The following is a 12,510-nucleotide window of genomic DNA, read 5'->3' as shown; positions in this document are numbered from 1 at the left end:
AAGCTACAAAAAGTTATTCTTTACATTTACACCTGCTCCAGTGCAAAAGAAATCCTAAGAGGTGGTTGGACATTTTGTACTTTGGCATTATCCTGAGCAATTTTTTAACAAAAATTTATTTATACTTAAAAAGGTAGATTCCCTAACAATTATTACCTGTTTTTGTGTTTACTTATTCTCTTCTAAATCTAGCCTGCAGTCCTTTCTCAGTGTAATAATGAACGGAGTTCTCTCTCTCAACTCCTTTTGACACCTACTGCCCCAAAATCAGAAAATAAAACTGCTGATTTGGCTTTTACATGAAATCCACGTCTAGCATTTCCCAGATAGCCACTAAGTAGCTCCAAGGTTTATTCCAAAAGGAGAATTAATAGAAATAAGTATGCATATGTTTTCTCCATATATTAATTAGCTTTTTACTTTTGTAACAATCACCCTGTTTATCAAGTTCACAAGAAGGAAAGGGCTGACAATTTAAAAAAATAGAAGCCAAACCTCTCCAATGAGTTACCTACAGATAAAATATTATTGATGTGACTAGATTTCAGAAGAGTTTGTTTCTGTCTACCTATTTCATTACAGATAGAAGCATACTCATGTTAATGTGCAGAGTAACATTATAATTTGTAATAAATTAGTATTTAATAATATTTAAATCTTAGATTAAACTATCTTCGTCATTTTTGACAGTAAACACATAGTCTGCTGGGGTGGATAGAACATCGTAGAGTTTTTTCAGTGTCCTACTCTCTGTGATGTGTTTTTAGCCTAAGAATAATCTTGACTCAATCCCTAGGAAGGGGTTTTATGTCATATATCAAAAAGAGGATTCCATTTGCCTCTATTTTGATGTTATTGATTGCTGCAGTAAATTGTTTAGAACCACTCAATTTTACCAAAAGGTTTTTTTTTTTTCTTTTTCCCTACGCTCTCTTCTAAAAGCTACAGGATAGAAGGAGCAGAGAGGACAGTAAAAGAAAAATAATTTCATCAAAGTACTATACTTCCTCTTGACTATTAGTAATGCAAAAAAGAGGTTCAGGAATAGATCTTTCTCATAGAAATCTGACCTCAGTATAGGAAGCAGATCCCTTCAGAATATTTAACTGAATTGCATCTGGACTTCCAGGGCACTCCCAGCCTACAGCTGATGGAGGAGTCAAAATAACTGCTAGGTAGCCAAAGATAATGGAAAAAGTAAAATTATATAAAATTGAGGGAAACTTGCAAGAAAATAAAAGTGTGGCTGTTTAAAAAAATACTTTTGATATTATTTTCAACATTTTAAATGGAGATGTGAGCAAAAACCTTTCCTTCTGAAATATGGACCAAATTAAATTGGTTAATATCTACACAATAGAACTTAAAGTTGACCAAAAAAAGTAGTTTTAAAAAAATTTAAACTGATTTTAATTTTTGGCTTTATCTCATATGTCTCATATCACGTATCACAGCCCCAGATTAATATTTATGAAAATATTGCAAAGAGATAAACCATAGGTTATAAAGCCAGATTAAAACTGTCCACCTTGTGATACACTAGGATACTCTTTTGTCATTGTCTTTTTAAAGCGTAATCAGAAATTTCATAAATGCATACTCAAATGTTACCTGAGTGTAGTCCAGTTTGAATTGTTGAACATTGTCATATAATTTGAAGTATGCCCTCTGTCTTTTTCCTATTTTTGAAATGCCTAAATTGCACTATGCATTGTGTTACACCTTTGCAAGTAAAAATATTTCAAAGCTTTAAAACTGTCAAATTTTCTTTAAGCAAATACTGTTATATTCAATTTCCCATGTAATTTCAACCTTTGCATGGGGCATTCCCCGGAAATCCAACCCGGAATCATATTCTCTGTATCACAAGCTAAAAAATGCTCAATAAGCTTCCTAAATTACATAAATTTCCTGATCTTTATCTCTTACCCTGAAAAAGTGGGGAATAGCAACATGTACCTCTAAGGAAAATTTGAGTTTTAAATCAAATCCTCACAAACAAAAACATATGTACAGTTAAGAGATGTGGAGGAAATTCTCAGTGTGGCTGCCTGTGTTTTATTGGCATTTGCTTCTGATAGGACTTGGGCTAGGTTACTTTCCCTGTACTTTAGTTTTATCATCTCTAAAATGGTGATATAATGGACCCTACCTAGTAAAGCTGATAGAGGTTTCACAGAGAAGTCCATGAAAAGCACTTAAAACAGCATCTGACGACCGGTTGAGACCTGAGATTCAGTCAGCACTGTCCCTTGTGGACTCACTAGTTGTCCACTGCTGGTCTCTCTTCGGACTGGTTAGTGTCATGTCATTATATTAATTTATTAAGAATAAATAAAATGTTTAAGAGCTGGCAGAATTCTTTGAAAAGAAGGTGATGTTTAGTCAAATACTATATGTCGTTGTCATAACAGGGACTGGATAATATTGGCTTGTAGTAAAAAAATCTGAATTTCTCTACAGTATAAAAAGGATTCATTTTTTTTTTCTGTGAAGATTCCATGAAGAAAAATTGAGCCAATCCAGTAATAACTCAGATAAACTGACAAGAAAAAGCATAGGTCTTAGAGAAAAAGGTCTAAACAAAATGAAGGATACGGACCCTTAAAGAGGGCATGGCCATTGAAAATTTCCTGAAGAAAGATACCACCTAGGATATTTCAATGTGTCTAATATTCACATTTAATTTTAAATTGCTCCTAAACATTACTCTAAATGTCCAATGTTAGTATACAACATATTAAGTATTCTGCTGGTATCACTTATCAGGAGTCTTCAGAAAAATGTGAGTACATATAAATTGAGGGAAAATTAAGGAAAAGAAGCTATTTCCCCACACTTAAAAAAACCTCGAATAGATAGGAAAACAAACAAGAGAAAACACCCAAGAAAAATTAAGTATGTAGCTGGGGTGAGTAGGAGAAATGCATAATCTTCAGGAATTTCCAGAAAGTGGAAGAAAGTTTGGGTTTCAACTATAATTTAAATGTATATTAAGCCATTTATAAACAGCCATTTGTGGAATTGGCAGCTAAAATCTTGTTTATACAAAGACTAGTTAATGTGTCTTGATACCTTTAAACAAACAAAAAACGTGTGTGTGTGTGTGTGTGTGTGTGTGTGTGTGTGTATACAATACATGTATTTATATATGAAAAGACACAGGGTTTTTAGCATCATAAATAAATAGCACAGGAAGAGTTAAGTAGTTTATGGTATGTGCTACAGAGCTATTAACAGTGATATTTTGAAGAGATCTCTATCATCCTTAAAGACCCTTCCAGGTATGAACCTTGATTATCATCTAATCTACCATCCAATAGTTTTATTTTTTTTTACCAGCTTTATTGAGATACAGTTCACATAGATAAAACTCAACCATTTTAAGTGTACAGCTCAGTGGGCTTTTAGTATTTTCAGTTTGGCAACCATCATCACAAGCAGTTTTTGTTACCCCAAACAGAAAGGCCACCCTCTTAGCCCTCACTCTCCAGCTCCCTCCCCCTCTCAGTCCTAGGCAACAGCTAATCTACTGATATCTCTATAGAATTGCCTCTTCTGGACATTTCATACAAATGGATTCATATGATATGTGGCCCTTTGTGTCTTTCCCTTAAAGTTTTCAAGGTCTATCCGGGTTGTAGCATGTTTTAGTACTTTATTTTTTCCCAGTTCTACTGAAGCATGATTGACAAATAAAATTTGTACGTATTTAAGGTGTACAATGTGATGTTTTGATATATATATATATATATACACACATATATAAAATAAAATAATTACCACAGACAATTAACATAGCCATCACTTCTTAGTTTTGTTTTTTTTTTTGAAGAGGAGCTGTACTTATTTGTATGTGTTTATGTTTGGCTATGTGACTAGAAGAAACTGGCATTAAGTCTCTAGTTTTTAAGTCTACAACAACATTGCTCAGTATTTTCAGCAACTAGGGAAAAGTCATCACATAGTTATTTTTTTAATTGTGGTAAGCACACTTGAGATCTCAGTAAAATTTCAAGTATACAGTACATTTCTGTTTTTTTATTGGGATGCATATAATAAAATGCACAAACCTTAGTATATGGCTTAATGAATAGTCATGTAACCATCACCCTGATCAAGATACCAAGCTTTCTGGTTTTCTTTCCCTTTCACCTATTTTACCCATACTCCCACTCCCCTTTCCAAAGAACCATCAGTCTGTTCTTTGTGTCTGAGTATATTTCAGTTTTGTTTGTTTATTCATTTGTTTTGTTTTTAGATTCCACATGTAAGTGAAATCATATGGTATTTGCCTTTCTCTGCCTGACTTATTTCACTTAGCTTAATACTGTCTAGGTCCATCCATGTTGCTGCAAATAGCAAGATTTCATGTTTTTTTATGGCTGATTAATATTCCATTGTATAAATGTACTACATCTTATTTACCCGTTAATCTATTGATGGACATTTAGGTTGTTTCCATATTTTGGTTATTGTAAATAATACTGCAGTAAATATAGGGATGCATATATCTTTTTGGATTAATGATTTTGTTTCTTTGGGTAAATTCTCAGAAGTGGAATTGCTGGTTTGTAAGGTATTTCTATTTTTAGTTTCTTACAAAGCCACCATATTGCTTTTCATAGTAGCTGCCCCAATTTGAAATCTCACCAGCAGTATACCAGGGTTCCCTTTTATCCACATCCTTGCCAATACTTGTTATTTCTTGTCTTGTTGATATTAGCTATTCAGACTACTGTGAAGTGATATCTCACTGGTTTTCATTTGCATTTCCCTGATGATTAATGATGCTGAGCATCTTTACATGTTTCTTTTGGCCATCTGTCTTCTTTGGAAAATGTCTGTTAAGATCCTATGTCCCTTTTCTAATTGGATTATTTGTTGTTTTGGTGTTGAATTGTATGACTTATTTATATATTTTGGATACTAGCCCCTTATCAGATATATCATTTGCAAATATCTTCTCCCATGCAGTAGGTTACTTTTTCATTTAACTGATGGCTTCCATTGCTGTGCAGAAGTTTTTAGTTTGATATAGCCCCACTTGTTAATTATTGCTTCTATTTCCCTTGCCTGGGGAGACATATCCAGAAAAAATATTACTAGTACTGATCTTCAAAAGTTTATCACATATATTACTATTGACTAGTCACTATCATGTACATTAGTTGTCCAGAACTTACTCATTTTATAAGTGAAAGATTTTATCTGTCACCAAAAGTATTTAAAAAGCACAGCTTGGTTGTCATGTTTTGTGATTTTTTTTATTTTACCTCTGAGAATTTCATAGACTATAAGGAGCTGTATTTTAAACAATCATCTTTTATCCAGATACTTAGGGAGTTCCTTATTAAATGTGATAATATGTATAATGCAATAAATGTAATAACTGTAAAATCTACGTGATTGTTGAATTGTAAGACCAAGTGATATAATCTGGATACAAATTGTTTGTCAAACATACTTACTGTGAATATTTAGTCCTATTCTGTGTCTTGTTTTTTGGTTGCTCAATAAAAACTTTTGAAGATAAGTTTCCAATTTTGTTACTTCTTTATAGCTCATTTATTGTCTTTTTATAGCTCTTTTTATCGTAGGAAATCCTTACCTATTCTCACAAAGACTTTCTCCTATGTTTCCTTTAAAACCTTTATAATTTTAGCTTTTACTTTTAAATCTATGATCTAGTTTGAGTGAATTTCTCAGTATACTGTAAGGTAAGTGTCCATGCTTCCTGTGTTCCATTTGGAAATCAAGTGTCCCAGCTTCATTTGTTGAAGCAACTTTCCTTCTTTATTGATCTGTCATAGTACCTTTATAAAAATCAAGTGAATATATATGTGTATCTACTTCTGGATATTTAATAATATTCTGTTGATCTATATGTATATTATCTCACATTGTCCTGATAACTGTAGTTTTACAATAGGTGTTAGAATCAGTGTATACCTTCTAGGTGTGATGTTTAAAAAATTTTTATTATTACAGGTTATTTGCATTTGCATACAAATTTTAAGACCAGCTTTCCAGTTTCTAAATACAAACTGACTGAAATTTTTATTTATTCAAGTGTTAATTTTCTTTAATGTAGTCCAAGGCTCAGCAGTAGCTTTGATAATATTACACATTTATATTAGCTGTGGTCACCTTTGTTTTGTTGGTTGTTAGTTTAAGAGAATATAATTTTTAAAAAAATATAAATAAACTTCATAAAGTATATAAATAAAACTATACAAACATCTAATGAGTCCTGATATTTCAGTAATCAGATGTCATACTTCCTATATAAATGTCTGATTTTGTTATAGTGCATATAATTCATAGAATATCATTCTGTTTATGACCTCACAATGTATTTTGCATCCAGGAAGTATAAACTGGGTTGATTTGGTCCTTGAGAGTTTTGTAGGAAGAAATATTCAGTGAGAAGTTTTAAAACACAAGAGATTATTTACTGGGTAAACATACTAGAAACAAAAACATTAGAGCAAATGTTTTTGTTCCCTGTACTCCTTTGGATAGCTGATGAAGCCCATGAACCCACTTACCAGAATAAGGTATTTAAATACATACCTATTCCATAGGATTACAAAAGAAAGCAACAACTTTATTATGGAAAGGATATATCTATAACATCTTTGGTGAACAATTCACAGTGATTATTAATACTGTATGCTTTGTTATCTATGATCATGAGGAGTTCAAGGAAAATGCTTAATTTAATTACATGTTTGGAAAATGAGAGCATTTTTTTTTTCTTCCTATGTTCATGGACTACCTGGATTCAATATGTGAAACCCTTGTGTGTGTGAACGACCCAGGAATAATAACTGAATTAGTGAAAAGAAAATGGCAATTATTACAACCAAGAGGAATGTCAGCATATTAGTTAATTTTTCTAGGTAGGCTATTAAATATTTCACTATAATATATATATTTCACATGCCTAGTAAATAATCCATACTTGTTTAAAATTACCATTCAGGTACATATTAATGATTATTAACAAAAATAAAATACTGAAAATTCTGAAACTACAGAAGATAAAATACGGAAAGTTACAAATTATTTCAATATAAAATTACAAATTGAGTTTAATTTAAATATTCTGACACTTTGTCAAGTATTTATTAAAAGAGGAGTTTCAAAGACAAATAAGATGTTCTCTGCTCTTGCAGAGTTTATCATCTAAGGAAAGAAAACAGTTTGCTTCCTAACTGGAATTTTTCCCACTTTTGGTACCACGTTTTTCACCTGAATTTTTCTTAGCTTCTGCTGATTGAAGTATCCAGGACCTGTCATGGTTTCTGGATAAGAGTAGGAGGTCCGGGTGAGTATAGAGTCCCGGGACTTATCATTAGGCTTGTCCACTCCAGGTGGAATATAATAATGACAAATTGACAGCTGAAATTCAGCATGCAGAGAAAAGTCTGGTCTCCATGACAAATAGCTAATGCCAGTCATTATGCTTTCAGAAGCTAGATATTGTGATTACTAGGAGAATCAGGATGTCTTCCCAGATAGAAATAACATAATGGAGAAAATAGAACACTGCATGTTAGCAATAAAAATCAGATTACTACTTAAAGAGTCATAAATAAAGCTCTAAGGAGAAAACAAATATAGTAAAGAGTACCTTTAATTATGTTACTGGAGCAGGAAATTCTAGTATGTAGATAGCAGAAGCGCAGAGCATTGAACTGTGCATACTAAGAAGATCTAGATCTGGAGGGGCAGTTAGAGGGATACTGAGTTATCAGAGGCACTAGAACTGCATGTCCTGTATAAGGTTAGCAAACAAGTTCAGTCTAGTGACCAGAGCAGTAGCATGGCAGTGAGACTATAGTACAAGTTATCAGGCTTTATGGAAAATAATATCTCAAACAAGAATAATCATATATACAAGCTTAGATTTCAGGGATGCTTAGAAGATTCCCCTTGTACCAATATATATTTTCATAATCAAGTGTTCTGCTGACTAAGATTCTAAAATCTTTGTTACTTTCGAAAGTGCAAGTGAAAAAGGGATTTTTTCTGAAGTATTGATAATCAACAGTTAATATATGCAAACACTGAGTGTATTTTTATTAAGTGCTTACTGTGTGCCAGGCACTAAGTCAACCCAATGGACACAAAGACAAAAACAAATGGATAAAAGAGCAACTCAAAGTCTAGATAATAATTTAAAATTGAAACACAGTATACTCAAAGTGATAAACATAGATAAAAGCACCTCTTTGTGCTTGGACCAGGAACAGGGCCCACTGAAAAATTTGATATTTAAGATGAGACATGAAGAAATAATTCTCTTTTTTCCTGGTACATAAGATGGGGGTGAACATTCTAGAAAAAAATGTAATAATGCATGCAAAACATAGAAGAATGGTTAAAGTATTATCATGCATTATTGCCTGTTGATATTTCAGTGTGATAGATTTGCTTTCCTTCTCCCAGATCAATACTATTTGCCTAAAATGAAATTGCTAATATCTGTGATACAAAGGATACTTAGAAGAAAGAAAAGCATGTAACAGGATGCATATTTCTTCCACTTCCAGTTGTGATTTGGCTGTCCTTGCAAAGGAGAAATATTTTTATCATTATGATTGGCACATAATTATATCATTATTATTTAACTCTTACATTCAGAAATATGATTTACTTTAAAACTCCCAAAGTATGTTCACTTGAACTGAATAGATAAAAAAAAATGAGAAGAGTTTAAACAGCTATTAGAAAAATTTAGCAATATATCCACAACAAACTAACTGACTTTTCTTGCTTACTTCAAATAGAGGCAACACTTTCTTGCTATTTCAGCCTGGGCTGCTCTCAAATTTGTAATGGTAACAAGAAAGGAAAGATATAGGCTGCTCATTAACAGCATATATTACTTTCTGATCAGGATGGATCTTGTTGGTAATTCCATTTTCTGCTGAAGGCATTGCCTGGCAGACTAATTGCTGGCTGTAAAGGTTGTACTCATTATGCTGCAGTTACCAACCCTTGGGGAAGAATGTTATTTTCCTAGCCACTAGGCTGACTAATGCTGATTTTTTAAAACCATCCCATTGATTTGTACAGGTTTTTTAATTTGTGTCTTTCCTTTTATACTCTCCACCTCTGTAGACTCTTAATGTGTATTTTATGCCTTATCATTTAGTCAGGTCATGATCCTGTGGGCCACTATATGAGCTCAAGATGCTTAATTGCTGACTTTCCTGAATCCTACTGTGTGAGGCCTAGTTGACAGAAGAACATCACAATAGTGCAAAACAGTAAGATTATATATAAATGTCTGAGTTGCTTCCAGAGGAAAGGCATCTCAACTCTTAAGACCCATAATGTTGATTGAGACCCTCCTACCAAAGTGGTGGTGGTGTATACATGAAAAAAGAGAGGGTGAATTGTATAAGCTGTCATTCCTTGTGAGGAGAGAAAGATGAATCAGGCCATTGTTGAATGAAGCAAGTGTACACTCTCGAGATTTTTCATGCTGAGAAAAGCTTTTTAGAATTGACATGTGTAAACACAGTGGATTTTGTACATACTAAAATGGTACCTTCTTTCTCTGCAATTTAAACAAGAGATGGACAAATAATTTTAGGTTGACTAGTCCCTGCAGGGATCATGAAAAAGAAGATAGGAGGACCCAGCTTAAAATAGAAAAGAAAATAGAAATAGAAAAACTAGTGATAAAAATAAAATAATTGTGGTAAGATTGTCCCATATATATCCCTCATTGTCCTCTTTGGATTAACATGCCTAGAAAGCATGAATTAATTTCATTTAACAATTGTGTATATATTAAGTTGGTTTTAAAAAGCATGCTTTTATTTTTCTTCATTACCTAGATTTTCTAATATTTATTTAAGCTGGGAGATATTCTTGGTGAAAGTGGTACATAAATGTTTTATTTCAGCAGGCTGTGGCAAAAATAGCTAATACCATTTTATTTCATTACAATTCAAGAGTAATTTCAAGTAAATTTACACAAATATGAAAAGAACAGATTTTTATAAATTTTTTCTTAGAAAACAGGGTTTTAAAAATAATATATGTTTAAAATAAATGTATATTGAGTATTCTCAGGAAAAGCTACTAAATTGATAGGGTGTTCTGTTTGAAAAAAAAAGCAAATGACAGTTTTAGAAAATAATCATTTAACAGAGCATAGCAAAATTAACTTCTCATTACATTAATATTTATTAAAGAATACTAATTGAGTACAATTTCTATTTAAATGCCAATATGGCACTTTTCATTTCCATATTTTTTATTCACAGGAGAGAGTTTAGAAATATGGTTTAACATATAGAGGTTTTAGAAAGAAATTATGATGCAAGCTCTCTTCCTCAAAAGGGTTCATGTACATACACTCTTTAAGTGAAGAGAAAATTATCTTTTTGTCCTTTCCTAGATGGTGATGAAATGTTGGGTAAGTGGTGAGTCATTGATTGGGAAGCTGGTGTTCCCTATGGCTTCCAAATAGATTGCTTCCTATTATCCTCTGACATGTGTGTTACAAAGCCAGGCTTCTAGAATGCTTCATCAGCACATGACATAAATTGAGTCTTGTAATAATTCAGTGCTATCATGCATTCTGTTCCTTTAACAAATACATATTGTGCATGAGGCTATGTCCTGGGTTCTGAGAGTGCAGAAAGAAAAGAAAACTTCAAGAAACTCAGTCTACTTTAAGATAAAACAAAAAACAAATATGTTAAATTGTCCAGTATCATAATGGAGCATAGAGGAAGGAGAAATGGCTTAGAGGAAAGGAGATAGATAACACTCCAGTTATTTTAACTGGGATAGTTTAATAAAAACAATTGCTAACACTGTTGGAGAATTATCCTGGCAGAAAGAAGAACATTAAAGTGTCAGTGGTAGTGACTGTCAAAACAATTAACACCCCTTAGTCTGAGCTAACAGAGAAAAGGGTAAAATTATTACAGTTTAAATGCCCAAAGGAGGGCCTTTGTGGAGCTGGAGCTCTGACTTCTAAGGAGGGGCGCTACGTGATTGGAATAAACATCTCTGGACCTGAGGAAGGACCTCATGGAGCAGAGGCTCAGATCTTGAGGGAGGGCTGTCAGAAGGATATTTCTAATGTCTCCAATTTGGTTGGTTCTGGGAGTATTTGAAAAACTGAACACTGAAATAAACAGCTATTATTTAATGAATTGTCACTGCCAAAGTTAAGTTGCCCTGCTGTGGTGATGCTGACAGGAACAAAAAAATACTACACAGGAAGCAAAACTAGAGAAAACCCTTCTCCCTCCAACTTTTATTCTCCTACTAATGCCTCCAGTGGCAGAAGCTAATAAGGAACCTGCTAGCAAAGATGAAATATGGTTTATAGACTCCCTACCCTTGCAGAGCAAGGAGAGGGAGTTTTAATCAGAGAAACAATAATTTATTAGGTGGCAAAGAAAGTAGATGTAAGGAAATGGAGGGTAGTTCAATAAAAATAACTTCACAAGAGAAGGGACTCTGAGCTGAAGATGAGTGAGCAAGCATTTTCTAGTGTGGGGTGAGAAACTTGGTGTAAGCCAGGATAAAGAATCATAGAAAGGGTGGTTTGAAGGAAGGAGAAACTAAGATACATAACCTACTATAAATATAGTAGGAAACATATTTGAAAAGAGAGGCAGATAAAACTGGTTGGATTAATCAAGGTTGTCAGATTATGAAAACCTACGAATTTCAGAGAGTAATTTGGATAAACATTCTTTGTGCAGCCATTAAAGCTTATCAGGGAGATTAGTACATAAATGGATGTTAAAGCTGAAGGAAACCTGAAGAGTATGGGTTTCAGGAAGAATTGGGAGGAAGAGGGAAAGAATGGATTTAAGTCCAGGAAATGAACTACCTTCATAATATAGAATTGTGGGGTGAGGTGGCAGGAAGTCAGTGCTGACTAATTCCAAGTTGTAAAATAAAAATTAATTGATGGAACTGCCTGTAAAGTGAAATGAGAGAAAGTTAAAGACCCATGACTTGTTTTAAAGTGTAGCTTTTTTTCCTATAATGAAGGGATGTTAAGTGACTTGTTAGACTATATTTTATACAAAATGATCCCTTAGTGATTGTGCATTAATGATAACAATGGTTATAGAAGTTTTAAAATATATAAAATAACCCTAAGTAATGTGGTCTGCATTTAGAAGTCTCATGAAAAATGCTTCTTGAAGATTTTTACAATAGGATGGTGACTTGAGAAGTCTCTATTTAAGGAGTTGATGTATCCCTTGGACTGTCAGAATTTGACTATTGAGATTGCTTGAAAATAAAGTACCCTCCTTATTTTACTGTACATAAAACAAGAGGATATTTATTGGCTTTAACAACTGCAGTGGGAAATAAGAGAGGGAATACTGATTATAATTAACCAAGGGCTTTTTGGTTGGCTATCTTGGATTATTTCCATACTTATCTGCCCCTATTGCAGAGTAACTCATACAGTCTTCCAAAGAACAATTCGATAAAGATCTTAAACCAAAT

Source organism: Manis pentadactyla, chromosome 3 (assembly GCF_030020395.1).
Source record: "Manis pentadactyla isolate mManPen7 chromosome 3, mManPen7.hap1, whole genome shotgun sequence".
Classification (NCBI taxonomy): Eukaryota; Metazoa; Chordata; class Mammalia; order Pholidota; family Manidae; genus Manis; species Manis pentadactyla.
Note: the sequence above shows the minus strand (reverse complement) of the source record.